Raw genomic sequence first — 26,330 nt, forward strand, 5'->3', positions numbered from 1 at the left:
GTAATGTAATGCTCCTCGCTGGTTTGTCTCTTAGGAAATCAGACGGAAGGGGAGAGAAACTAGGATTTGTTAAGAGTAAGACAAGCTTGCTGATTGCTTTCATCGCTTGATGGCTTTGGGCACTAGTTCCAGTTTTGAACGCACTGGCAGCATTGAGTGCTTGGACTCTTGTGGTTCACAAAGGTTCCTTTTTGGGAGGTGGGGGAAGATTTTTTTAAAGTTACGCTGAAATTCAGAACGCCACATGCTATGTACTCTGCAGCTTGCATTTTTAAAGAGATGCTGGAAGGCATAACAGTAGCCCAATAACATGCCAAGGGATGGATAATAGTTCAAATTGCAGTTCTGACAGTGATTCCTTCTGTACTCTGGAAAAAGTCTCTTAGGAACACAAGGCTATGAGATCAAGACAAGACGGAATGATTGTTGGCAGTGATTGACAAGAGTAGTCCACAAACATTGCCACAAGATGGAATACTTTCAGATGCAGGGGTGGCAAAAACACTTGAAGGCTAAGGAAAGTTAGGGACCTTTAAAGTTTACTTTAAAAAAACTAAAAAACTTTGTTTGTAGAATCCCTTGCAGAAGTATTCATGCCCTTTGACTTTCCTATATGTTACATCCTGGAATTGAAATGGATTTAATTGGCATCTTTATCACTTGAAATTCACAAGATTTGCAGCCATGAAGGTGCAAAATAGGTTTTTTGTGGCACAAAATTAAGTAAACAGAAACAAACTGTTGCAGAAATGTTCACGCCCTTTTTGTGACACGGATGCCTAAATAATCTTGGCTGCAACCCATTAACTCCTGAAGTCACATCGGTACTGTGAGCAGTCGAATGAAGTTCTCCTGGGTGCAGTTCCATGCCACTTGATCGCCGATCAAATACAACTGTTTCTGGAAGATCCCAGAGTATGTTGGAGAGCAAATCTAAACAAACAGCAGTAGGAAGACCAAGGAGCAACCTGAACGAGTCAGGACTGACATACTGAAAAAGAAAAGAAAAAGGTGAACATCCCCTGGAGCACCATTGCATTTATTATTATAAAATGGAAAGAATATTGCTGAACAATGTCTCTCGCTACAGCAGATTGTCCACTGAAATTCAAAGGAGGACATTAGTCAGAGAAACAACCAGGAGGCCCGTAGAAACTCTGAAGGAACTGAAAGATCGGTGGCTGATATGGCAGAAACTGACCATAGGACAACTGTCACCCAAATGCTTCACAAAGATGGACTTTATGGATGAATGGCAACCAGAAGGCCATCGTGGAAGCAAACCCACATCAAAGTCTATTTGGAGTTTTCAAAAAGACATGTGGAAACTTCTATGATCTAATGTGACCAAAACTGAACGTTTTGGCTTTGCTGCAAAACATTGAGGGTGGTGACAAGTCAACAGTACTCATTGCCCCTAGAACACGATCCCTGTGGTGAAGTATGGAGATGGCAACGTCACGTTGGGAAGATCCTTCTCCTCATCAGGGGCTGGGAAGCTTGTCAGAACTGAGGGCAAGATGGATGGAGCCACATGCAGGGCAATTTTAGACGGAAGCTGTTTCAGTCTGCAAAGGAACTGGGATGGAGGCAGACCTCCAGCAGGACGATGGTCCCTAGTAATTCTGGAGCAGGCCAACGTGATTCTGGAGAGGCTTAAAAACAAGAACTGAATGTCTCAGACCCAGGCAAAGCCCAGAGCACAATCTGATTGACGCTCTGTGGAAAGATTGAAAGTTGCTCTTCACCAGAGGGCTGACCTGACAGGGCTGGATCTGTTTTGCAGAAGAATGGGCGAATAGGGCAGGAGTGAGAGTACTGACTTTAGGGGTGAATACTTCCGCAACCAACGCATGCCAGTTTGTTTGTTTTACTTAACTGTTTTGTCATAATAAACATGTTTTGTTCTTGCCCGGTGTGAAGCAACTTGTGTACATCGAGCAGTAACAATACCAATTAAATTCCTTCCAGTTCCAGGTTGTAACATGACAAAATTGGAAAAAGTCAAAGGGGAATGAATGCTTTGGCAAGGCAGGGTAAGTTTAGCTCTTTGGGTGATCTGTAGCTGCTGTGGAGCACCAAAAGGGTAAAATTTAGCCTGGAAATAAGCTGCATTTAAACACTATAGCTATGGAATGGTTTGCAGTTGAATTTTGCTGCAAGCCAATGGGGGTTTTTTTGTTTTTGTTTTTTTCAGGTATCCCAAAACAACCCACAGACCTATAGCAGGGATCTAGGTGGAAAAAATGGCCCCAGACCTCAAGAAATTGCCCTGTGAACTTTGTTGCCCTCTCCTGGGCATGTTTTAATTTGTCAATATTCTTCTTACTCTGAATGGTGCTTAGTACACCAGGTGAGAGCTGAACAGGCGAGAACAGAACGTTATCATTACTCCATTATCCAAAGCAACAGAGGAAGAGGGAGAGGCGGAGAGGAGAGAAACTATCAGCGTGGACAGCGGGAAACAAGAAAATCAGATTTATTTATTTTTTTAAATATAACTCCATCATGGTGCACATGAGAGGAAAGCCAACGTGGCCTTGCTAAATTGTGTCTTCTGCAGATCTTACTCTGAAAGCAACAGACATTAAATCATGAGCAGCATTGTTTGAGGAGAACTTTGGGTGTCTCGTGTTATTTCAAATAAATGTGTGATTTATTCATTGTGGTTTATATTTTCATTTTCTTTTATGGTGGGACTCAGGCAGCTGCGCACGGTGTTCCCAAATGCGCTCTCATCCAGGCTGAAGAAGCAGTGGAGACAGAGCCAGGACCACATGTGACTTGCACCACATCTGAGAGGCAGCTGTGGCTGGCATAGATGCTTTCTGCTCGATTGATGTGATAGCTGACAATGCACATCGGGACAGTGGTGGGACCGTATCACCATGGAGAAGCCATTTCCAGAGGTCTCCTGCATGCTGTGCGCACTTGGCTAATCATCTCTTCCTCATGGTGGCCTGGCAAGCAAACTGCCATTGCTCGGTGCTTAATGTAAAGTGGTGGGAAAGAGCTTCAGAGTAAGCAGGTGGGGACAAGGGGGTTGCACAGAAATGTATCTGTTTGGACTCTGCTTCTGAGCATCATGTGCAGGGTTGCATTGGCTTTGAGCCTTGGATGTGAAAACTTCAGCTTGGATCCAAAGCACAACCCTACCTCAGTTTGTTTTCCAAAGCTTTGAACATTTCTCTGTTGAATACAATGGGGAAATCAAATACTGGCTGTCACTTTTTAATTCTGCATAACTGGATGGAACTTGCAGGCAAAGTTCACTCTTTCTGAGGGGTGAAACCAGGTCAGTTTCAGGTGTATCACTTGGGATGTTTGTGCATGGGGAGCTTTTAATTTTTGTGGCAGGCTTGTGGAGGGGGGGCATTCCCCTCATCCTGGTGGTTTTGTAGGCAATTTGATGTGTTGTTTGTTGTGTGACTTAGTTTCATGCTTTCTGGCTACCCTGGAAGGCACCCAGATGAGAAGGACTGGCTCACACAATTCTTTCCCTGTGACAAATCTTCCATTTTTTCCACACCTCTTCTCTCATTAAAAGAGATGTCATGAGGAGTGTGTGTAGCCGTCGTGCTCTTCTGCAAACGTAGCTAGAGTAGGACTTTCTGACACCTATTACTCAAGTGCCTCTCTCCGCAATAAAGACCATGGCTATGGCTTACCTGGAAATCAAACTCTGCGATCATCACATTATTTCAGCTGAGAAGTGTACATTGTAAATTGCATCCTTTTGCTAATAACCTTTTTATTTGCAAAAGAGGAACAATGCCAGTATTTAAAGATTAGAAAATGGTTCCATCTTTCCATGTTCCACCCACCTTGGATAATTCCCTCTTCTACCTTCCTAGGTTGTCCTCCCTTTCCAAAGGGTAAATTCAGGGTTTTCAGGAATGAAGAATTATTTCAAAAGAACAAAAACTAGAAATAAACTTGTCTATGAGGGCTGCTTCCCAGAAGAGTATTTTCTTATGCACATATTTCTGTTATTTGGGAAACTCTGTGCACATACCGACATGTTTCAAAGGAGGTACTTTGTAGGCTGCAAGGTCACCTAGTGTGAACTCATTTCCAATTGTGGGTTTCTGTAGTGTGTACTCAAGTCAAAACAAATGTATGTGAATGTGTCATAATGTTACAGAGAGTATGTATTTTCTACAGCCAAAAGTAATTACTGTGTAAGGAACTGTCTTGGGTGAAGACAACAGAATTTTATGACACCTTAGAGAGAAACAGCTCATAACGTTGGAGAATGACAGCTTCAACATCCATGGGGTAGTGTATCCACTCTGGGTGTTAGCCTGAGATATAAAGGAGCTATCCATGGTCCTGCACCTTAGCCCCACTTAGGTTCAGTGCTATGGGCAGCTGCTTGAAAATTCAGGCTGCAACCTGAAGTAGATACACTGCCCCATGGATACTTGGGTCACCGGGTTCTAGGGACTCATAGCATAGTATTACTGTTGATTAGATCAGATACATGAGGTCACTCTCCATGGGCATATGTCTATGTACACACACACACACACACACACACAGTTATAGTGGGGAATGAGGAATATATGCCTGCAAAGTTTCAATAATAAGTTATGAATATGACGGTGAATTTGTTGCTCATTAAGGTGCCACAAGGTTTGTTGTTTTTATTGCAACAGACCAACATGACTATGTTTCTGGAAACAGTCATAAGTAAAGCAGCCCTTGGGGTCGTGTGAGTGCAGTGATTCCTGGGGTAACATAGGAAGTTGGTCTAAATGGCCTTTTGGGTACCCTTTAAATCAGAATGTTGAGAAACCATTTGGTTGCTCTCCAGTATTGCTGATAAACACAAGCTGAAAACCATGTACTGGGTGTAGCGATTTTCCTTTGTTTCTTTCCGTGGGTAATGCAGTATCCATACAAGAGCTTAACTGATTTTTTAAATGGTTCCGACTCTCCTGTCCCCACCCCTATACACACACTTTCTTCCATAGGTGTCACAGGAATAAGATTTTCCCACCCTTTCAGCAGTTTTGTGAAACCTCTTTAGCATTTTAGCTCTTCATTTGGAAAGGATAGACTGGAGCATTTCTATGCTCCCCGCACCCGTTCTTCCTCCCTCCTTGTAGCATTGATTTGTTGTCTTATTTAAATACAGAGTTCAGTATTCAGGTATGTAAGTGCAACATAAATAAAATGGCATACCCAGCAGAGCCAGAGGGGCTATCTCTTCCTGGGAGCTGAAATAATTTACGACAGGCTAAGGCAACAGCATAAATATTGTTGGGGGTTTATCACAACCAAAGACTCTCAGCTGCATTTTGAGCTGGTGGGCTTGGGGAAGAGGAGAAAGGAGAGGGGGGGAGAGGGGTGGGTTATGAAATATCAGGCTAGCTAGGTACCTCCAGAGAATTTTCAGAGCTAAGTTGGGGGTGAAGCGAGCAGTTGTTCTTCAAAGTGCTTGAGTGCATCCTTGTGCAAGCCGTTCACCAAAAATAACAACAACAAAAAATTAGACTTGCTGTTGGGGAAGGGGGGAGAGGGGGTACTTTATCTGTGCATTCCAAAACCCCGGAGGAAGAGGGACAAAGGCATGCATAAATATACCTATAAAATGTTGGATATCTTGGACGTGATTTCCCAATAAAAAGGAGCAGAAGGCACCCAGAGGGGGAGAAAGAATCTGCAAGCTTTTTGTGTAGTGGAAAGAGAGAGCATGGCTTGGATCTGATTTAGAGAATAAAAGAGATTTCTTGTCACTTTGCCACAATGTCCATGATGATTTCAGCTCACCAAAAGGTGACCACCACCACCAGCACCACTTTTTCTTCAGCAGCCTCTGCCATCAGTAAACTGGTAGGTAATGGTTCTTCTATGAGCTCGCATGCTTCCGTGGTTAGTACAACCAGAAATGTCGGCTTTGCTGTATGAATAAACATTGTAAAACGATACCTGTAGGCTTAGCTTTCTAAGAATGCACGTCCCTGAGTGCTTTCTTTGGTCTGTAAAGTGCTTTCTTTGGTCTGTGCTTTCTTTGGTCCATGTTACATGGACGCAAAACTTTTTTTCCCTTTTTTTGGCTAAGGTTGTGAAATAGCAGCGATTCGGGAGCGTGTGTGTATAAGAAGTGTATGTATGTGGGCAGTGGACCTTTGCTAAAGACACAGAAGTTATTCCAAATTCATTTGTGCCTTCAAGCACATGCTGAGAAGCTGGGAGAGAGTGAGAGCCGGCAGCTCCGAGAGCATCACAGTATGAGAGGATGAATTAATTTCTAGGCTGCAGCGGTTCTGTATCAGCTCAGCCACAAATTACTATGGAAATTCCTTTTCTCCCTCCCCCTCTCATTCCCTCCCCATTTTCCTTCCCCCCCTCCTCCTCCCGAGGCTTTAAAACGAAGAGTCAGCTGAAAGTTAGCGCATGATGTATAGAGGTGTGTGCTGGGCAAAGGGGGGGGGCGAGTGCAGCGAGATGAATTACTCAATTCATTTAAACTAACAACAGCAACAGCCTCCTTTTTGTGTAAAGCTCTGGATCAGCATTTCGCCCCGTAGATCTACAAAGGCTGGGATTGGGGTTTCGAAAATCATACCTTTTAAGCACATGGACATCGTGCACACACACACACACACACACACACACACACCAAAAACCAGAAAGGCTCCCACACACCACTGATTTGGCACGCTGCATTTCTTACCCAGCATATGCAAGAGAGTGGTGAAATCTGTGTTCTCTTCTAAGGCTTCACCAGCAATTTAGGTCCTGAGGTTTGAAGTCAATTACAGTCTCTTACTCTCCCACCTGATAAATCATCAGCCCGACCCTATTTGTGCAAGGCTGTGGTCCCAGTCCTCACTTTGCAGGTGGGAAGTTTGCAAGGGAAGGATCTGAGATAGGTTCAGGAGAAACTAGAGCAGGAGAGCAGCGCCGAAGGGCTGGCCAGCCCATCAACAGGCAGCACTGCGGAGAGTGGCCCCTTGGCCAAGTCCTGGATCTCGCCATCAAGCATTGCTCCCATAAAGCTCAAGCCCAGCGCCTTTATTGACTTTGCCTCTGCTTAATTAATATTGATTGCTTCTTTGGATGAGACCAGAGGAGTGCTGATCTCTGCCTTCACACTCAAAGGGTGTCTCTTCCTCTTCTCTTTCTCTCCATACCTGGTCATGTAATTCCCAACTCCCTGTGCAGCACTAAGCTGGAGTCCAGGAACTCCCCCCTCCCCAATTGCCTTTGCTGCAGGCACGCTTTAATCCTTTCCCTGTCTGCTGTTTCTGTGAGATGAACCCCCAGAGGCAAGTTTTTTGTTTTTCTTTTTCTCTTTTTAAAGGCTTTCCCTGGCAAAGTAGTTCACAGCCAATAATTTGGAATTGCACTGAGGTCAGGAGATGGATGATTTGACAAAAAGCATTGCCAGGGTATTTTCTTCACTGCAGTGCAGCCGAGAACTTGGTTATTTTCTTCCTTTGCTCCAGTAATATCCTCCACCATCAGCAGGTTTACTTGATTACTCTTGCAGCTAGTAACATGCTTTGTTGTGGAAGCTGGGGGAGGCTGAGAGGACTGAGGTTCTCAAACCCATCTTTCAGACTTGTACTTGTCGACTGCAAATCTAATCCCCTGGAAAAGAAAAAAAAGCATTAGATGTAAACATATAGTTTGGCGTGCATGCTTGAGGGACAAGAAAAAGCAGGGAAAAGAGCAGTTCTGAAATTTAATTCTTTGCAAAGTATACAGTGCTGATTGGAGCACTTGAAGTAGGGATATGCTACAGTCCTCTCATGACAGTATTTCTTCAAACTACTGGCTTGAAATGTTGCCTCCACACAAGTTCTCTCCGCACGTGGAAGGTTCAAAAGGGAGCGGTCTAGTATTCAGTCTATGAGTGCAGAGGTTCCAGAAATGTGGACTATGCATTTTGCTTGTTTGTTTTGAAAGGGAATATATTTTATTTGTTCTCTGAAAAATTGCTGCTTTAATCTTATTGTCATGACAGCGACAAATGTATGGAACTCAAAGTGATGCAAACAACAGCTTTGTATGTGGAGCACGTTAAAGCTACTGCCATCCACATTTAAGCTACGGTTAAAGCTGCTGCTTTCAACAGGGCCCTTTAGTATTTATGTATACAGTTTATATCCTTCTTTTCAATATAAATACCTTCCAGGTGACTTATGAATCATGAACACAATAACATGAAATTTCAAAATCCAACATGAATGTTAAAAGGGGACAGAAGTAAGGATAGACTGGTTTCAAGAATCTACTCTCGGGCAATTTTTTAGTTCGATTACTGGGGCTGCCCTTGAGAAATGTTCAGAAACTTTAAGCTTGTGCAAATTGTATGCATGGATTTATTTAATTTCTATACCACCCAGTAGCTGAAGCTCTCTGTGGCAGTTAGGCTACTGCCCAGGATCAGAAAGTCCGGACACATCCTTTGAATTTTGGTCTTCTTGCACTGAATGCTTACATGCTTCTGAGGTTGATTTGCAGCGTTGGTTTTAACCAATAAAGCCACACTTGGCTTGGGACCACAATATTTGACAGAACACCTCTTTCAACAGGAGTCCACCTGCATGCCATGGTCAACATCTGAGACTTTTTCTGAGTGCTACCTTTGAAGGAAGCTCAGAGAGAGGCAACAAGGGAGAGGCCTTCTCAGTGACAGTCCCCTGGTTGTGGACCTCCCCAACCTGGGACCAGCTTTGCCTTTTTTTCTGTTCCAGGCATTTTATCTAAGGTGCTTTTAACAAGTATATCCTGTATTAAATGCTGTTTGGCTTGTTAAGGTGTTTTAAAAAGCTTTAATTTGTGTTAAAATCCATAATATGCAAATATTTTATGGTTGTTCTTAGTGAAGCATGGTCTGTTTAGCAACTGTTGTAAACTGCCCAGACAGCTTCAGCTATTGGGTGGAATAGAAGTTAGTTAGATGAATAAATAAAACTGCTTTAAAAAGGTAAAAAGATGTCAGCAATCATTTTAGAACAATGAGAAAATAGGATGTATTTTGCTGGACACCTAAAAAAGAACAGAGACAGTAGCAAGTGAACAGGCAGAGGCAGCTGGTTGTTCACAGAATGCTCTACCAGATGGACCCTTGGCCTGATCCGGTAGAGCTCTTCCTGTTTTTTCAGTTCATATGTCATCTTAGAAAAGCCCTTCTTCCTTGTATCTTATATCAGAAGATGTGGATTCTCGAAGAAGAACCTGGATAATAATCTTGATGGATGGGCAGGTTCATGATGATAGGCGGCATTTCTCCTGCCTGTCGTGGGGATCACCGGGAGCGATCACTTCTATGAGAGAAAGTGAATTGGCAAAGCACGAGGTGCTGTCAGGCAGCACAAATCACAGCCCTAAATGACAGTGTGGTCATCAGGGCTGAGGGCAGGAAGAAAACCTTACCGTTCCTTGAGTATAGCCTCTTGGCTATTCCACAGAGCTGAAGGGTGCCATCCGTTCCTGTTTTATTTCAATTACTTCCCACTTACTGCCCATCTGGCTGGTGCAGTTCTTTTCCCTTCTCTACTTTCATCCTCACAGAAAACTCTCTGGAGGCGTTTAGGAGAAGAGATAACCAGTGGCCCAGGTCACACAGTTCAGTACTGTGTTGGAATGGGTCCTCTGAACCCAGGCCTTCCCAGTCTCCGTCCCTCTTAACCACCCCTCCAGCCCTCTTTCTGTAAATGTAGAACAGGTTCCAGCCTTTGAAAAAGTTAAGCCATGAAAGATGCAGAATCTGTATGTTGATGAAGAACACGGAGGGGTAAACTGATCTCCAAGTGCTAAGGGATTCTAAGTTGTACCATCTCTAGCCATTGGCCTTGCTGGTTCAGTCCGATGGGAGATGAGTTCAGCAACATCTGGGGCACCCCAACTCTTATTTAGCGTTTTAAAGGTATTTCATGTATATTGCCTGCATGTCTTGCAGCTGCAATGTTGGAGAGAGCATTTGCTCCGTGATTGCAGTGTGGTGGGAGGTGGCGATGAGTCTGAGGGAAGAGCAGCTCGGCTGAAGACACTGAGTAAGTTCCTGGGGGTGTCTTTGAGGGATGTGGTCGAATGTGTACAGCATGTAGGAGGTCTGTGTTGTAGTGCGTGGATAGTGCACTGCGTCTCTGGAGATCCAGGTTCTAGCGGTCACTCGGCCATGAGCTCACCCGGTAACTCATTTTCAGCCTAACATCCTCATTGTGAGGTTAATATGGAGAATAAAACGATTGTGCTCATTGCTTCAGGCTGCTTGGAAGAAAGGTTGGATACGAATGGAACAAATGAATGGGGCCTCCAGGCTCATTCCCAAGCTTTACTTGAAAATTGAGTGGTTGAAGAACTGTTCAGGAGGCTATAGCTGGAGGAAGTGCGCTGGGTCTTGAGTAGGAGACTTCCAAAGGCCAAATGAGTGATTCATGCCTGCAGGAGACAGTAAAGGGAAGGGCGTTCATGTGCAGAGATGGGCTGAGGACAGAAGTGGCCTGCTGATTCCACCTAAGATCTTCAATTCAGGGATGGAGGCAATGGCTTCATCTCAGCTGTTTTTCCCAACTGTAACCATGCAACGTTCTCCTATCAAGGAGAACGGGGACTGTGCTTCTGCAGGAAAAGGGGACACAGGTTGAGGACCACACAGAGTTGTGCTGCCTTCCTTTTCTCCTGTCACACTGAGAGATCCAAGTATGACCAAAAGCCATAAGGGTAAACATTTTCTTCTTAAGAAAAGAAATACAGATCCTGCGTGCTCATAAGATTTTGAGTTGGCAGTAGAGGCATTTGGTCATGCCAGATTAATGAGTAGAAATGGTTTTAATATGATTTGATGGCAGCTCCAATTACTTCTATGATGATGTGATCCCAGGCAGGATGTTATCTTCTTTTTGTTGCTCTTACATAGCTATGAACAGGAGTTGGAAATTATTTATAATTAGTAATTGGTCCCTGCAAATATGCAACAGCATATAGTTTATCTTTTGTTTGTTTATCTTTATGGGTTTAGATTCTAGATGTATTTGAGTATTTAAAAAACCTTAAGATAAGATACGTGTTTTGATGTTGGAAAATTGTATAAATCAATAAGCAGTTTTTTCCATGTATTATTGAGATATTGTTTGCTATATTGAGAAGAGAGAAGTTTAACTTGTAGTTTGTCAAGTTTTTCCACAACAGATGTTTGTCTATTAAAAGGTGTTGCATTGTGTAATTATCTAGTAATTTATATTGGCCAATAAAAAGTAAGAGAGCTATGCATAGATTATGCAAGTTTCCTTGCTTGAATGAACATGTAGAGCACTCAGGCCAGAACCATTACTCCTAAGAAAACGCACAAGCTCATAGACACATTTTCTTATTCTTTTTAACTAACTGCAGAGCCTTCATCAGACCTTGACCACACCCTTTACAGCCTTTAATTTCAACCTTAAGGACTAGAAACCTTTAAAATAGAATACTGATATTCCTCTGAACCCAGGTTCTTCATCCAGCAGAAGCTTCTGTGACATGATCACAGGGTACAAAAATAGGTTTGAAGGAGAAGGTTGCCCATTGGATGTAGTATTTGGTTGCTAACTACATGAGTTTGAGTCCTCCTGCTCCCCGTGGTATTTAGGAGCTCTGTTTTCAAAGGCAGAGGTGCTGCATACTGTAGAAAAGTATACAGAAATACTGTGCTCTTTGGATTTAAAAACTACCTCCATGCTAGATGGAGGCGGAAAAAGATGGTAACATGGATTTCAGGACAAGATTTGTGCAACACTGCAGCAAATAGAGGAAGTCTTCTAGAAAAGTGATTTAGGCTAGTAACTTATTGGAAAACCATCTTCAAATACATGGGATGGAAAGTCGATGAACTAGGCAAGCATGGGACTTGGATTTAAAATGGCAAGCATCTAGACAGCATAAGAACTCCGCTGTTTCAGACCAAGCACCCATATGGTCCACTATCGTGTTTCCATTGGCGTTCCTCATAATTCTTCCAGGGAGCACCCATGAAGGCAGCAGCTCCACCCCCTGCATTGGTTGCCCCACAGCTAGCATTCCAAAACATAGGACTGGTTTTAGGGATTATTATGCCTTGCTCAAAGGAATGGTGCAGGATGCTTCCCGACTGGAGGTGGAGGACACACGTGGTCTCCAAACATTCCCCCACCCAGCACAGGCAATCTCCATTGCCTCCCCCCAGTGCCTCACCCGGAGGAAGGACTCTTGTCACTGAGGCATTGGGGCCAGGTGGGTGCTGTCAGTCCTCTGAGGGACACTAGGTGGCTTTGGTAGTTGTCACAGGATGGCCAATGTAGCCCTCTGGAGCACGAGCCAGAAATCTGTGGAGGCATCAGACTAGCACCCTGCAGCATTTGTGTCCGTCATCTCCCCCCCCCCACCCCGAGCAAGGCCGCAGGTGGACCATGGCAACTGCCTCCATAACCATGAAGGCTTCTCTGAATAGCAGCAGGGACGGGTTCCTCCTGGGACTGCAGGGGAGTGATGTGTGGTCTCACCTGTTTCACCCACTGAGATGGAGGTTGGTTTGCCCTGCCTAAAGTGAGAGCCATCCTTGCTCATGTATGGAATTTTACAGAGGGCCAAGTCATCCTTGTCTTTGATTTGTAACCCACCCATGATTTCCAACAGATTCTTCTGTCTTTTAAGCCTCCCACAAAAAATCTGTTTCGGAAGGAAAGATGGCATGACTGCATGATGTCTTTTGTGAGGCAGTGCTAGCAGCCCTGAGCTTGAAACATCGCTCTTTCCAAGCACGAAATGCATGTGAACTGGACTTATATCAAGCCAGGCCACTATTCTGTCCAGGAATTAATTCCAGATGTGTGTGATTAATTTTGTCCCTTGTACCTGGGTCCTATAAATATGTAAGATGGAATGTATGTGAGACTGGTGTAGCTAGTACGTAGCTGTGCTGCACCTGTAGGTTCAGGGCTAGCCCTGCCAAAAAACAGGGTGAAAGAAACTTCTGGAAGCAACACCACAAGAAGAAGGATGAGTGAAGGCCGGAAGCAATGACCGTCTGGACTTCTTTTTCAAATAGGAGCATTGGCCTTGGTTGTGTGGGGCATCATGTGGGCTCTGCTGAAGGTAATAGGAACAGATACGTGTGCTTAGCTTCAGATAGCAAAATATCCTCGGTACTTAATGCTTTGCCACTTAAGCAGTTGAGGGGGGAAGTATTTCAGTGGAATTCTATGGTTTGGATTTGAGGTTCTTGGGCTTCCTTTGTATTACACTTTGTAAATACACTTCCTAAGTGTATTTACTTATGAGGTGACCCAAGAGTGTGTGCAATTGGCTCATCTTTCGTTGTATCTTCAATTTTCCAGCAACTTCTAGCCTCCTTTGGTTTCCCACACTTCAGTTAAAGCCCAGGAGAAGATACTGTGGGACTATTCTTCTCATAGGGCTTTCTCAGATCAGAAAGAGTATGGAGCCCGGCAGGCCCCGGAGCAATGGGGAGATACTGAAAGGAAAATGCACACAACCCTTGTAGAAATGAGGTAAATACACAGCACACACAAAATAAATTCAAAATAGATTATAAAATGCGCTAAGAATGTGACAGAAAAATAAAATCTCTTTCCTGGAGGAAGAAAAATGTCAGGACAGTGGAAAATGGGAGTTTGGCTCAGCATTAGCTCCAACTCTTCCTTGGATCTGGACACAATATTGTCTCCTTGCACCTGCTATAGGACTTTCAGGGAAGGAACAGTATTACAAGCATATGTATTTGGGACAAGCTGTATCTACAATCATCCTCAGGCATTTAGTATTGGGAAGGTCCAGGGGAAGGTGCTAATTGCTGAGCCTAAATTTATCAGAAATTGTTTTTCTTAGAGAATTTCTGAGATGTTCCTTTTCTTATGCTGATATAAAACCAGCATTTTCTCTTTCTCTTCAGCCCTTCTGGGTGGGATGATGGCCTTTCCTAATCTCCCCACAGTGCCCTGGAATGATGCTCACTTGGTATGGAGCTTTGTTGAAGTGGCAAAATCAGGACCAGCTGCTAACAGACGTCGTCTCTTTACACTGACAATGAAGAAAAAAATCTTATTGTCGTAAATTGCCCAGAGAGCTTCAGCTATGGGGTGCAACAAGAATAATAAATAAATAAATAGGGAAAAGAAGTTGAGGGACAACCCCTGTCAATGGTAAACTTTACCTGTGATAAATGTTTGGGCAATTTCTCCTCTCCCTGAAGAAAGTCGGTTAAATTGTTCACCAAACTGCACTTCTACAAACAGGGTTGAACACTTTAAGTGGCTTTTTCTACAGGGGTCTGTCTACAATGAATGCAAACAAGAGAATAGCAGCCTTCAGGCTCATAATAGAACATACATGATGCAAGAGGAAAGGAGGATGGGAGGAAAAGAGTGGAGGCAAGCAAAGTTAGGTACCAGTTCTTAACGTGAAAGAAATAGTTCAGCGAGAGGAAGATTCCAGTGGACTTGGTCTTTTGTTAAAGTGCTTCCCACCCCCTCTGCTGCACTAGAAGAATGACCACTCCTTGGTGGCCATGAAGGGTGGATAGGTTGGATGGACCTTGTCTCCAGCAGATGGAATGGGCCTGCTTTCCAACTTCCCTGCTGAGCTTATATTTGGTATCAAAAGCTTACATTTAATGCTTAATGTCTGATTTTGCCCAGAAACTACAAGTTTATCAAGTGCAGTGAGAGATAATAACTAAATTGGGTTTCCCAATTTTCATGGGTGATGAAGCTCCACCCTACACCAGGATAATGAATTCTTTTCCAGGTTATCTTTAAGATAATATGCCAATACCTTCAGTGTTGGCAATATCTTTGGATATCAATCCTTCTGTCTTGGGGACTTGAGTCTATCCTGACCAACTGCTTCTCTAATTTGGTCTTGAAGATCTCTAATCAGTGAATATTTCCAACCTGGTCCCAAATACTAAAATTGCTCTTCTTGATTATCAGTTGGCTTATGCCAGATGGCCCACTGTGAATGGATAGAATGCTGGAATTGGACCAGGAGATGTGGATTCATACTGCTTTTTAGCCATAAAACTCTCTTGGTGGTCTTAAAGCAACTCACACTCTAAGTAGAAAACCATTGTATATGTTTCCCTTAGGATTTGGAAGAAAGGACAAAAAGCTGTTGATTGTGTCTAGCTTTGTCCTTACGATGGTACAGCAGAGAACAATATTCATTATGCTTATGAAGTTTCCTAATATGCAGTGCCTACACATTTCATGCAGCAACAGCTGTGATTCCTCCTTTCTTTCCTACCACAACTTGTTTCCAAGGCGCCAGCACACAAACCCATGAGTGGGAGACAGCAGAACTTGAACATGAGTCTAGTTTGGTCCAAGTGCAGAGTTTCTGGACACCCAAAACTGGCATAACCCAAGTAAAGTGTCTACGAGTATGCTTGAAAATTGTAGATATTTTTTGGTCTGGCTGCAATTGTCCTCTGTATGGCTGTAGAAGTGATATTTATGTTGAAGTTTCCAGTGTGTGTGGCATGGTTTGCAGGTTGAGCTGGGCTCTGGAAGCAAATCTGTTTTCAGAATATATGGTAGACTTTGGCTTTGATAGGTTAATTTGTTACAATGAGTGTACACCCCTGGGTTTACCTCCCTTGGTCGTCTGTCATTTTATTATGCAACATTAGATGGAGTGTAAATCTCTCTTGTAGAACATCTACATGGTGGCCTCTCTACCTCCCATAACTTGCTTCCTCAAAATTGTCGGTGTAACTATTAGACTTAATCCCTTACTGAAATTGAGGCTCAGTGTTCGTAAGTGACACTTGCTCACTTTTCCCTGGGTCTTCTCCCCCACCCCCACCCCCACCCCAATGTCAGTGCTGTACTCTGAAATCTCTAGTCTCTCTTTGTATTTTAATGAAAATAATATACCTTGATCAATTATTTTCTAATGTGCGACCTGTCTCTTGAATTGGTACTGGTTGCAGCCCATTCAGACATGTCCATTCTGTTGCATGTAACAAGTTGCAAGCTGTTCCGATGGTACAAAGGCATCTTGTGTTTGGCCTGATCGGTGGGCCTATGCCAAAGGGGACCAGCATTTGTCATCCTTTTCTTTGGTACTCAGGCAAGCTAGCAATGAGATAAAGTATTTGGCTGGATATGCGTGTTTCAGCAAGGCTGTGGAATGACTGCTCAGTTTTATGGACATCTGGCTTTGTCATCCTTCATTTAGCTTTTCCATTTTGTTTCTTACAGCATAAAAAGAGACAAAGTGTGGTATGGTAGTTAAGAGCATGGGACTCAGGAGATCCAGGTTCTAGTCCCCGCGCAGCCATGGAGCCAACTGAGTGACCTTGGGCCAGTCACAGACTCTCAGCCCAACCTACCTCACAGGGGTGAAGATTGAGAGCAGCAGAAACAGAATGATGTAATCCGCTTTATGTTCTTTAAAAAGAAAAGAAAAAGCAGGGTATAAATTAAATAAATAATGCAAAGCGTGTCCCCAAGTGCTTGCCTATACATATTGCTACCTCAACAGCATTTTCCCCAAAGTATCCAATGTGGGTGGCATTTTTCTCTTTGGATAGAAAAACTACTTCCGTGGCATCTTGCTCTGTACTTAAGAAGTTTTATATTACATGCATATTGTGCGAATTCATTTCATAACCTTGCCCTGTTCGGCTTGAATAGGTACAGCAGGAACTAATTTGGCTGCCACGGTCTCATTGGCCACAACTTTCCAACAGTCACTTGCAGAGGACTGGGATCCTGAAATTTAGATAGCGATATGTCAAAGCAATTATGAGTCCATTTTGGAGCAGGAAGAAAGTAAAATTCATGCCACTCTCTCAAATCCATAGATATTACCTATAGGAAGGACATGAAATACCACATTTTCCCCAACATTTGCTTCAGATGGATCTGCATAATGTGCATAATGTCTCTTAACACATTCAGATTCATACTGAGGAGTTGTTTTGCTAAAGCCTGAAAAGATTAGAAGCATTTCTTAAAACCAGAGGATCATTGCAATATTTCAGCATTTCTTTGAGGCTGCAGGACCTCGGATGTGAGAAGCAAGTTCAGTCCCAGGGGTCCTAAAATAGGCACACACCTTTCTCCTCCTTCCGAATGGTGGCCGATGTAAATAGGGTAGGGTGAGGGAAAAGGCATTTGCCTGTTCTGGGACCCTTGGGTACTGAACTTGGTTCTAACATTTGCATAGTCCCCCTCCCCCATTTTCAAAGGTCTTCTACATCTTACTGGCAGTAAGGGTTTTAAGTTAAAATCTACAGGTATTTTTGGTATTTACCTTGAACCTCCTTACACTTGGTTCCATCCTTCTTGCCATCATCCTCTGCCCACTGCCGGAGCTTCTCCGAAATGGAATTCAGCCAAGCCCTTTGATTCATAAGGTGCATTTATCCTCCCAAACACCAAGCCTGCTTCCCCTTATAAGGTAGAGACACCATTGTGATTTCCATATATTCTTAATTTGAGTGATCTTGGCTGAGTAAGATTTGAAATGAAGGCTTCCTGCTTCATGACTACTTTGCTCAACTACACTAACTCTGTATTATGCAATGTATTTTTCCAGATTTTTATTGCTGAGACGAACAAGGTAGCATCTCTGCTCATTTAAACCAGGGTCTGGAAAGGGGACAAAGATTAACATACTGGGGAGAAAAAGCCTAACAAAAACTAATTTTATTTACCTATTTAATTCCTGAAACTTCATTTCTGCGCCATGCCTCATTTCTTCATCCTTTACTACACCTGGTTTCCAAGGAATGCTTGATGTGCTGTTCATGCAGTGGAAATCTGAATAAACCACAGAATTCAGCATTCCTTAACTATATTAAAGGTGTTGATTGAGGTACTGGAAATACACAGGGTTCTTTCCTCTGTTTCTGCAGTGCTGTGCATAATGAGGCAGAGATCTCCATGTACCAGAGAAGCACAAACACTGAATAGTATTTACTCAGCCTCAATTGATATGAAAGCATGGTGTAGGCACATGAGGGTGAATTCTTACTAATCTGCACACCTCAGGCATTTCTGTCATCCATTTAATAAACATGCAGTCTTTGCACAGGACAACCAGGAAAGTCAGTATGATGTTGCAACCGACAAAACCAATATAGCATTACAACCGACAAAGCAGCCGATATAGTACACAGTAAATATAAAGTGCTGAAATGAAAAATATAAATAATCCTCATTCTTCTACATTGATCATCGTTGAGCATGGGCAGAACATTATCTCTGCATCTAAGGAAGTTCTATCTTTTAAATGGGAGGCTGTGACAAATACCAAGTTCTCTGCATGTGAATTCACACCCGCATTCTTCGTTGGCGCTGATCTGCCATTGGGCATCCAGTCAAGGCAGGCAACAGCAACAGCCCCCCTCTTCTTTCCCTCCTGAGCCCATCAGTCACCCCCCACCTTATGGAGGCAGAGCTGTGCAGGCCACATAATCTGTCTTGCATCCCCTAAACCATTCTGTTCGTCTGGTGTGTGTTGGGGGATGCAATCTCATTGCCACTTTTGAAGTAAGATTTAACTGCATTTCCATTTGGCGCCCATAGTGGAATGGGAGGCGTAGTGCCAGCTTGTCTCTTGCCTCCGGCAGTCCTGATTTTCAAGAAGACCTTATGTGTATTTCAGTCATAAGCTTCCATGGAAATCGTGTGTGTGTGTGCGATTTGCCTGAAAACTGGTCAGATGGTTTTTATCATGTTCAGAATGAGCAGAACCAAAGGCATAGAAACATGAGTACATTTCAGTGAGTGGCTGACCAGGTGGCCCAGTGGAAGCCATAAGTGCACAACATTGATGTTTAGAGTGAAGAGCATGAGCCTGCAACATGACCAGAAAAGAATTAAGAACACTGGTTTTAAAAATTCAGGACTGGGAACTGTACTCATTCTTTGGGCAGTTTACACATTTATGAGCAAGTCCATATGGATGCCCCTCAAATTGTCCCGTCCGTGACAGCCCTGCTCAGCTCTTAAAAACACAAGACAGTGGCTTCAGTTTGTTACTGATGTGTCTCATAGTCGGTTGCCTTTGCCTTCAGCTTGCCTTGCATGACTGTCTTCTCTCATGCATCTTGCCTTCTCATGGTGTCCCCGAAGTATGACAGTTTCAGTCTTGTCATGTTTGCTTCCAGGAAAAAGTTCTGGTTTGATCTGATCTAGGACCCACTGTTTGTCTTTCTCTACTTGCAAGGCTGTCCCTGAGCACCATGTTTCAAACAAATCCATTTTCTTCCTATCAGCTTTCTTTGCTGCCCAGCTTTCACACCTGTTGATAGTGATCAGGAAGACAATAGTGTGGGTGATCTTGGCCTTGGCTCCAGTGAAAGGTCCTTACACTTGATGATCTTTTCTAGTTCCTTCACTGCTGTCCATCCAAGGATCAGCCTTCTTTGAATATCTTGGCTGCAGTCTCCCATTGAATTGATTACTGAGCTAAGGTATGTATAATTTTTCACAATTTCATTGCTGACCTTAAAGTTGTTTACTGCTTCTGTTATCATGAATTTTGTTTTCTTATTGTTCAACTGCAGTCCTGCTTTTGCATTTTCTTCTTTCACTTCCATCAGGAGTCATTCAGTTAATCGCTGCTTTCTGCCAGTATATAGCATCATCTGCATATCTTAAATTATTGACATATACTGCACCAATTTTCACTCCTGCTTCCTCTGAGCTAGCTTTCTTTATGATATGTTCTAAATACAGATCAAACTGACAGGGAGATAAAATTCACCGTTGTCTGACATCTTTGCCTATGGGAAACCATTCTGTTTCTTCATATTCTGTCCTAACAGTAGCTTTTTTACACAATACAGATTATGCATCAGGACAGTCAAATGCCAAGGCACCCCCTTTTTTTCCAGGACCATCCATCGCTTCAATTGATTTTTTTACAGATTTTGCTGTAGTCCATAAAGCATAAACCAATCTTTTTCTGAAATTCTTTGGAGCATTCCAGTAGCCAATGTACATCCATAACAGAACTGAAAAGACAATCAGATAACTATTAAACCCAAAGAAATAATTCTGTAATTGCTTTTTCCTTTCGGGTAAGTGTAGGCAGGAAGGGCCTTGTGTCAGGGGACCTGCTGCAAATGTCAGCAGCAGAGGGACTGCTTATGTACCGAAGAAAGAAAAATAACTCTTGAAAGGATGCGTAGCCGAGCACAGTCCGACTGAATCATTGATGGCGGATAGCAGGAGAAGCCTGGCTATGACTTGAACTGCCAGGTCAGGCTTTATGTCTTCAAAGACTAGTGATGGAGCAAAAGACTTTGCTTTGCAACAGACCTCCTTTATCGTTACCAAATAAAAAATGAGAGAAAGAAATTGCCTGTGTATTCTTAGAGCAGAATGTTTCAGAAGGCTTCTCCATTCAGCCAAAAATATCCCATACCTCTCAGAACACAGAGAAATGCACCATCAATGGCAGCGTAAGAGAAGTTTATCCCAGTGGATCGGGATTTACCCAGTTTCCACTTTTGTGTCAAACACAGACTCAGTGCTCTTTGAAGTCTGTATGCTTCCAGGCTTGCAGCTTGATCTAGGGACCCCCAAAATGCATTTGACAGCATTCTTAAATGTGAAATACTTGCAAGAAAAATTGTATACTTTAGAAATTGCAAACAAACATGCTTAAATCAATGGGAAAATTATGCTTACTTTTCAAAGATGTGCACGATGGTTGCATATGAAGCTTTGTGCTTAAAGGAAAATAAAGATTGCACTCCAGTATGAACATAAGAGGGATTTAGCTTTAACATACAATTCAGAAAAATTCAGCACATGTTTATTGTATATAACTCCTCACCTGTGAAAGAACTTGAACTGTGTATGTTCCTTTCCTCACTCTCTTGCCAAATAGAAGCTGAAAGGCATAGAAAGGCACTTCTTGATTTTTATGAACAATCTTTCAACCATTTTAGCTGTACCTAAAAGGTTTATGTTAGATTTCTTAATAAAACTTTCCTTGAGCCAAATGACGGCTGAGAATTGTTGGTTAGTTTGGGAAGGCTATTTACTTTTTTAAATGCTTTGTAAAAGCTTGTTCATTTTTAATTGAACTGTTTATAAAGGAATACTCTTTAAAAGGACATATCAATGTACAATCCTTTTACTTTTTTTGAAAAGCTTTTAAACTCCACTTTGTTCATGTTATTTTTGTACATTTAATTTTTTTTAAAAAAAAGAATGTTTGATGATATAAAAAAGATTCCTAATGCATAATAGATAGCAGTTATTTGCCATTTAGAAAACCAATTATATTGGCCATAGAAACCGACTGCTTTTCCTATTTGTTGAGGGTGGTGTTTTTTTCAAATGAATATTTGACCATGCCAAACAAAGGAACATAATACATATTAAAATGATTACATGGATGCACAAGGATAAGACATTTCAAAAAATGTTTTTGTTGACCTCAAGCTTTCTCACATCACATTAATTTTTGCAGTGAAATTATAGGCTGCTGAAAAGAGTCTGTTAAGGCATTATAAGAAAAATAACATTGAGGTTTTCAGTTATCTGCTATTATAAAAAAGCCAGCTTGTGTGCACATTTTAAAACAGCAAACATGTTTGCACAAAATAAGATTTGCATATGAGCCATAATACCATAAATAACATAACCATGTTTGTTCAGTGGCTGTTCTGGTTATGATCCAACTCAGGTAACACTTTTAAAAATGCTTCTTTTTTAATTGTGGGAGAAATGCCAGCAAGTGTTAATTCACTCATTTAATTTCCAAGAATTTAAGAGCAGCTAGCAAATGTTGGATTGCACTACATGTTTGCTTGGCTATGCCCCATCAATAAACAAAAATCCTTAGTTACATTCTTTTCTGTTTCTGCAGAATCCTCTTTCTCAGGTTCTGCATGATTTCCCAATACTTAATGGTTAATTGCCACTAACTAACCACTTATGAGTCGTTGATTGCACCTCTGTGTCTCTAGCTTGTTTAGCAGTTTCCAAACCAAACAAATTCTGCCAATAAGGGAAATACGAGGGAATGCCCTGTATCCAGCATCCCACTGACAAATGCATTTCTCCTTAAAAATGTTGGACAGTGGATGGTGATAGGTTACCAAGCAGCCCTAAAAGACTGAAAAAACCCTGGGAATTTCTGATATATCCTAAGACCTCTTTCTTCCTCTGAAATTTACCTGGTCTGGAGCGTAATTGAAAGAACAAGCTATCTCATGTGTCTTCTACCTCCTGGAGTAGGATATTGCCTTAGAATCATTGGTTCAATAAGTTAAGGGAGGATGAAATAGCCAAATATTTTTGAAGCAACAATATGAATGTCTTATTAGAGCAGAATGCACAAACGATCTCTTTTTTTTTTTTTTTGTTCTTGCTTCTGGCTTAAGCCTACCTCTGGTCCTTCGCTGTAATGATGAAATTAACAAAGAGCTTTAAAACTATTCTCCATTCACAGAGGAGATGACACTGACCTTTCTGGACTTATTGCAAAAGTGGGGGGAAATTTTAAGTTTTCCCTACGTATTTGTTAACATTTCCCTGCCAAAAGCACCTTGTTGGCTTCACAGGTGCCCTTTTTCAGTTCTGTGCAAGAAAGAAATAATGTGCCATAAAAGCTGAAATTGCCACAACTGGTGGCTGAGTGTGCAAAGCATTACACGGGTTTATGGGGCGAGGAGATGGAAGGGGATGGGGGGAAGAAGGCATTCAGAAGCTTCATCAATATCAGACTCTTCGCAGAGCTTCTGTAGGCAAGCTTCTCTTGGAGAGAGAGAGAGAGAGAGAGAGAGAGAGAGAGAGAGAGACAAGTTCTGCATATTTCTAATTAGAGCAGATTAAGAAACTAAGTATGCGATTTCTTGGTCTTGGAATAATGTCTTGCTACCACATTAGCCTTGATAACTAGATGAAATTCCCAGGATTAGAGGCAGTATATGTCTAATTAACCATTATATTTTTCTGAAGACCTTCTCAGAGATGTTTAGCTGGGTCAATGTTGAACATAAAACTGTGGACTGTGCAGTCTGATCCATCAAGCCAATTCTTCTGATGAAAAATAATGCGGTCTTGACATTCTTATACACAAAAGATTAATATCTTATTAATTGTAAGAAGATTATTTGTTTTTACATTAAAACACCTTTAAAAATGCCCCCCTGCTATCCAACATTAAAAGTTTTACTTTGGGGATAAGGGGAGCTATGAAGACAGGCCCTCTCCAAGCACTACTTGCAAGAATTCCAAGAAACATAAACCGGGTGGTTTGTTTCAATCCCTGGCATGTGTCAGATGTGGCTTTCTGTCCAAACCCAGGCAGCATGGCTTGTTTAAGGGAGAAACAACCCTTCTAACACATGGCCTGTTTTGGAGATATTTGAGGATCCTTTTTCACTCAGATGAGCCATGCTTCCTAAGTTCACATGGGAAACTGCATCTGGGGGCGGGGGGGGGGGGGGGGGCACTCAGTAGGATCCAGGGATGAAAACAAGACATCATAGCATTTTGCCCTCACCATGACTTGTTTGAGTATGCAAACCAGAGAATTCACTTAGTTGTCAAATGGAAAGTACTCTCTTGTCTTCTTAAGTTCGCATCAGATAAGAAAGTTGTGATAACGTCTTAAGCATAGAGGGGGTTATGTATCTCCTGTTAAAGATTTATTCTCCGAGACACTCATGGTGATTAGGATAATTGGGGTTTTTTTAGGATTAGACTTAATTGGTAGAGTAGTAGAGAGGGAAAACAAGCATATCTGTTAGTAATTATTGGCCTTAAGAGCTAGGAATGGAGCCTTCATATGCAGAAGTAGTTTGACTCTGATTATTGAACAGTAGATGCAAACTCAAGCCAGCCTGGGAATCCTTAAATGGTATTGAATATTAGTTTGCACTCCCAGTCTCAGTTACACAAGCCTCAGTTTAATGAGTTCCATCAGAAACATGTGTAATCAGAGCAGGATTATTTTGCGGCGTACATTTGCACCTTTTCTAATCTTACGTTTGTGCTGGTTGAGTCTCCTAGGAAGGACACGCAGAACCACAGGGTGTGCCTCATCCATCCAGCATCCAAGGCACTAATGAACAGAGAGGGACCGTTTCCACTTTTTCTCCTTCATCCCTCTTGGCTAGGAAATATTTAATACCTGCCATCTGTGCAAAAGTGTGTGGGGGAAGAATCTGTCACAATGGTTGGAGGATGAGAAGTTTTGCAAAGGGGGTAGTCATTCCAAAATTAGAATATTCTTTTTTAGAGAGAGAGGGATAGGGATGTCTGGCTGGAAGGAAAAACCCTACACAAGCAGCACTCACCCACAAGGCTTCAAAATAGAATGGCAATCAAATTGAGTTTGCCTTTTCTGAAATGATTTTGCAGCACACATTACCTAATTCAGCTGCATATATGCCAGTTTCCTGGATTCATGCCTTTGATGTCTGTTATCAGTAGGAAAGCAGTACAACTTGGCTTTTAAAAACCTCTTTTTGGGGAAAAAAAAACTTGGATAATATGTAGAATAAAAGCACGTCCTTGAGAATTAAAGCATGGAGAGAAGTGCAGGCAGTCTGCAGACTTATCTATTCCCCCTTCCCCAACCAGTTTTCAGGGATCGAAACCAGAAAAATGGACCTCGCCTCTCCTCGCCTCTCCCTCTCTCTCACTCACACCCAAACATCTTCATGCAGTTAGATCTTTGATTAAGTTTGCAGGTCTTAGGATAAATCGCAAAAAGTGAATTTGGTTGTAGATTACATGAGATTACCTGTGAATCTTTTAGAAACATTCAGATTTCATCTAGGTTTTTTCTGCTACTTTTTGGTTGTATCCTGTACTTTCCTAATGCTGTTGACAGACACTCATAATTTAAGGATTTGAATCTGATATTTTTTAGATTGCAATCTCCACTCAATCAAGTGAAAAAGTAGACTGGTATCCAAGAAAAATATACTGCAGGAGAGACTCAAAAATGAAGGTGACTAAGCAGCAAGCTAAAACTATTACAACATGTGTCACTAATAATGTTTAACTCATTCTGGACAATGATACTTCCTTCTAAAGGGCCTCAGGCCTTAGGCTTATTCGCACGTACAGGTAGATCGGTGACCTAAAATAGCAAAGGCAGGCACAAGCACAGGAACCAGCAGATGAAACACACGCAGGTGCCAACTCTGTCTCCATCTTTTCTCAGCCATCCTATACACCAGGACTTAGCACCGCTCATTCTCCTGTAAACCTTTTTACATAAGGCAAATAGGTCGGTTTCTGTGCAAAAGAATAAAGGAACGCAAATCTCACATCAAAAAGAACAGTGGTCAGGAACAAGTGAGAGAACTTAAGTGGCTTACCAGGACAATTTGAGATTGGCCATTCTTGAACAAAGACACTCCAAAGGAAGGCTCCAGCATGAAACCAATGAGTTATTGTTTGGCTATCACTTGTGGCCCCATAATAGGCTTTACATCCCACTCCATTGTTAATTAGTTCTGCAATGCCAGGCTGTTTGGGATTGTGAATGCCCACTGAAAATTTATTTATTTATTTCATTAATTTGTATCTCACCATTTTTCTTTTTTAAAGAACTCAACGTGGCTTACATGATTCTCCTCCTGCTGCTCTCAACCTGCTCTCCACAATGAGAGCCCTGTGAGGAAGGTTGGGCTGAGAGTCCGTGACTGGTCAAGTCACCCAATTGGCTCCATGGCTGAGCAGGGACTAGAGCCCAGGTCGCCTGAATCCCAGCCCCATGCTCTCAACCACTACACCACACTGCTCGCATTTAAACTTTAATGCAATTGTTACAATATGTTTTCCACTTCATTCCCCTCGGACTACACTTCTTACTTCCCCTGCCCACAGGCATACCTATTCACTTAGAATAATGCTTTATTCACCTGGTGAAGTAGCCTGCTGTTCATAAAAATTTACACCATAATAAATTTATTTGTGTTTAAGATGCAACAAGACTCTTTGTTGCTATTTTCCTCTGGAAAGAATATACTACTGGGGTTGATAATTAAATGATGCTTAAGCAATTGGAAAGGAGTTTCAGAATCACATATACTCGCCTCACTCTCTCTCTGGGGCACGAACACCTCCCGTTTTCCCATTTCTAATCAAATTTAACTGTTATTACATTGACAGTGGCATTGTCGCCGGGGCTAACTGATGTTCCCACTTAATTCAAGAACTGAAATTGCAGTTCAAAATAATTTAGTATTTAGGCTCTGTGTGTCAGAGAAGATTGTGATATCAAGATTTAAGAATAAAATGCTGGGCAAGTCAGTCATTAAAGTGATCTATTCCCATATCTTCTATTGGGGGTTGTAATTAGTGTATGAAGAAAAAGAAGATAAAGAATTTTTAGTGACCTTG

The sequence above is a fragment of the Varanus komodoensis genome, unplaced genomic scaffold (assembly GCF_004798865.1).
Source record: "Varanus komodoensis strain SLA01 unplaced genomic scaffold, ASM479886v1 scaffold15, whole genome shotgun sequence".
Lineage (NCBI taxonomy): Eukaryota > Metazoa > Chordata > Lepidosauria > Squamata > Varanidae > Varanus > Varanus komodoensis.